General features: G+C 42.6%; 1 non-coding gene across 1 annotated transcript; it reads left to right on the forward strand.

Moving 5' to 3' along the window:
- Positions 1 to 3,468: 3,468 nt before the first annotated feature.
- Positions 3,469 to 3,575, forward strand: LOC130706557 (U6 spliceosomal RNA). Its single transcript, XR_009006779.1, has one exon. It is a non-coding gene; the product is annotated as a U6 spliceosomal RNA (small nuclear RNA).
- The last annotated feature ends 219 nt before the right edge of the window (positions 3,576 to 3,794 follow it).

Consider the following 3,794-nt stretch of genomic DNA (forward strand, 5'->3'; position numbering starts at 1 on the left):
TATACAACCAATGTAGGAGCACCTAAACACATAAAGCATATATTAAAAGAAATAAAGGGATAAATTGACAGTAACAAATTAATAGCAGGGGACTTTAACACCCCTCATACATCAATGGACAGATTATCAAGACAGAAAATCAATAAAAAATATACTGGTCATAAGTGACACATTAAACCATATGAATTAAAGAGCTATATAGAGAGCATTCCATTCAAAAGCAGCATAATACACATTCTTTGCAAGTGCATGTGGAACATTCTCTGGGACAGATCACATGCTAGGCTACAAAACAAGCCTCAGTAAATTTAAGAAGACTGAAATCATATTAAGCATCTTTTCCAACCACAATGTTACAAGACTAGGAATCAACTACAAGAAAAAAAACCCCGCAAAAAACACAAACACATGGAGCTTAAACAGTATGCAACAAAGGAACCAATGTATCATTGAGGAAATCAAAGGAGAAATCAAAAAATAGAAGGAGGACAAATGAAAATGAAACACAATAATCCAAAGTCTATGGGGACACTGCAAAAGCAGTTTGAAGAGTGAAATTGATAGCAATACAAGCTTACGTCAGTAAACAAGGAAACAAACAAACAACCTAAAAGAACTAGAAAAAGAATAAACAAAACCCAAAGTTAGAAGAAGGAAGGAAATAATAAAGATCAGCACAGAAATAAATGAAATGGAGACAAACAATAGAAAAGATCAATGAGGGGACATTCAAGATGGCAGAGGAGTAAGACGTGGAGATCACCTTCCTCCCCACAAATACATCAAAAATACATCTACATGTGGAACAACTACTACAGAACACCTACTGAACACTGGCAGAAGACATCAGACTTCCCAAAAGGCAAGAAAATCCCCACGTATCTGGGTAGGGCAAAAGAAAAAAGAAAAAACGGATGGGACCTGCACCTCGGGGAGGGAGCTGTGAAGGAGGAAAAGTTTCCACACACTAGAAAGCCCCTTCACTGGTGGAGACAGGGGGTGGGCAGGGGGAAAGCTTCAGACCCATGGAGGAGAATGCATCAGCAGGGGCACAGGGGGCAAAGCAGAGAGATTCCCACAAAGAGGATTGGCGCCAACCAGCACTCACCAGCCTGAGACGCTTGTCTGCTCACCTGCCAGGGTGGGTGGGGGCTGGGAGCTGAGGCTCGGGCTTCAAGGTCAGATCCCAGGGAGAGGACAGGTGTTGGCTACGTGAACACAGCCTGAGGGGGCTACTGCATCACAGCTAGCTGGGAAAGAATCTGGGGAAAAGTCTGGAACTGCCAGGAGGCAAGAGATCATTGTTCTGTGGTGTGCAAGGAGAGGGGATTCAGAGCACCGCCTAAATGAGCTCCAGACAGGGGCACAAGCTGCAGCTTTCATCATGAACTCCAGAGATGGGCATGAAATGCTAAGGCCACTGCTGCAGCCACCAAGAAGCCTGTGTGCAAGCACAGGTCACTATCCACAATTCCCCTCCCGGGAGCCTGTGCAGCCCGCCACTGCCAGGGTCCAGTGATCCAGGGACAACTTCCCCAGAAGAACACACGATGCGCCTCAGGCTGTTGCAACATCATGCTGGCCTCTGCCGCTACAGGGTCACCCTGCATTCTATACCCACCCCCTCCCCCTGGCCTGAGAGGGACAGAGCTGCCCAATCAGCTGCTACTTTAACCCTGTCCTGTCTGGGCAGGGAACAGATGCCCTCAGGCAACCTACACGCAGAGGTGAGGCCGAAACAAAAGCTGCACCCCAGGAGCTGTGTGAACAAAGAAGAGAAAGGGAAATCTCTCCCATCAGCCTCAGGAGCAGTGGATTAAATCACCACAATCAACTTGATGTACCCTGCATCTGTGGACTACCTGAATAGACAAGGAATGATCCCAAAATTGAGGTGGTAGACTTTGGAAGCAACTGTAAACTTGGGGTTGGCTTTCTGCATCTAATTTTTTCTGGTTTTATGTTTATCTTAGTTTAGTATTTAGAGTTTATTGTCATTGGTAAATTTGTTTATTAATTTGGTTGCTCTCTTCATTTATATATATATATATATTTTTTTTTCCCCCTTTTTCTCTTTTTGTGAGTGTGTATGTGTATGCTTCTTTGTTTGATTTCGTCTGTATAACTTTGCTTTTACATTTGTCCTAGGGTTCTGTCTGTCCGTTTTTTGTTTTGTTTTTTGTATAGTTTTTAGTGCTTGTTATCATTGTTGGATTTGTCTTTTGGCTTGCTTACTCTCTTCTTTTTTCTTTCTTTTTTTGTTTTATTACTTTTTAACTTTTTTATTTTTAATAATATATTTTTTAATAACTTTCTTTTCTTTCCTTTCTCTCTCTCTCTCTCTCTCTCTCTCTCTCTCTCTCTCTCCCTCCCTCCCTCCCTCCCTCCCTCCCTCTCTCTCTCTCTCTCTCTCTCTCTTTCTTTCTTTTTCTCCCTTTTCTTCTGAGCCATGTGGCTGACAGGCTCTTGGTTCTCCAGCCGGGTGCCAGTCCTGAGCCTCTGAGGTGGGAGAGCCAAGTTCAGGATATTGGTCCACTAGAGACCTCCCAGTCCCACATAATCTCAAAGGGTGAAAGCTCTCCAAGAGATCTCCATCTCAATGCTAAGATCCAGCTCCACTCAACGACAAGCAAGCTACAATGCTGGACACCCTATGCCAAACAACTAGCAAGACAGGAACACAATCCCAACCATTAGCAGAGAGGCTGCTTAAAATCACACTAAGTTCACAAACACTCCAAAATACACCACCGGATGTGGTCCTACCCACCAGAAAGACAAGATCCAGCCTCATCCACCAGAACACAGGCACCAGTGCCTTCCACCAGGAAGACTACACAAGCCACTGTACCAACCTTACCCACTGGGGGCAGACACCAAATACAATGGTAACTACGAACCTGCAGCCTGTGAAAAGGAGACCCCAAATAGACTAAGTTAAGCAAAATGAGAAGGCAGAGAAATACACAGCAGATGAAGGAGCAAGGTAAAAACCCACCAGACCAAACAAATGAAGAGGAAGTAGGCATATAACCTATACCAAGGCATATAACCTATAACCAAGATTACTCTACCCAGCAAGGATCTCATTCAGATTTGATGGAGAAATTAAAACCTTTACAGACAATAAAAGCTAAGAGAATTCAGCACCACCAAACCAGCTTTACAACAAATGCTAAAGGAACTTATCTAGGCAGGAAACACAAGAGAAAGAAAACACCTACAATAACGAACCCAAAACAATTAAGAAAACAGTCATAGGAACATACATATTGATAACTACCTTAAATGTAAATGGATTAAATGCTCCAACCAAAAGACATAGACTGGCTGAATGGATACAAAACCAAGACGTGTACATATGCTGTCTACAAGAGACCCACTTCAGATCAAGAAACACATACAGACTGAAAGTGAAGGGATGGAAAAAGATATTCCATGCAAGTGGAAATCAAAAGAAAGCTGGAGGTGCTCGCTTTGGCAGCACATATACTAAAATTGGAACGATACAGAGAAGATTAGCATGGCCCCTGCACAAGGATGACATGCAAATTCGTGAAGCATTCCATATTTAAAAAAAAAAAGAAAGCTGGAGGAGCAATTCTCATATCAGACAAAATAGACTTTAAAATAAAGACTATTACAAGAGACAAAAAAGGACACTACACAATGATCAAGGGATCAAACCAAGAGGAAGATATAAAAATTGTAAATATTTATGCACTCAACATAGGAGAACTTCAGTACATAATGCAAATGCTAAGAGCCATAAAAGGGGAAATCGACAGCAACAC

The sequence above is a fragment of the Balaenoptera acutorostrata genome, chromosome X (genome assembly GCF_949987535.1).
Source record: "Balaenoptera acutorostrata chromosome X, mBalAcu1.1, whole genome shotgun sequence".
Classification (NCBI taxonomy): domain Eukaryota; kingdom Metazoa; phylum Chordata; class Mammalia; order Artiodactyla; family Balaenopteridae; genus Balaenoptera; species Balaenoptera acutorostrata.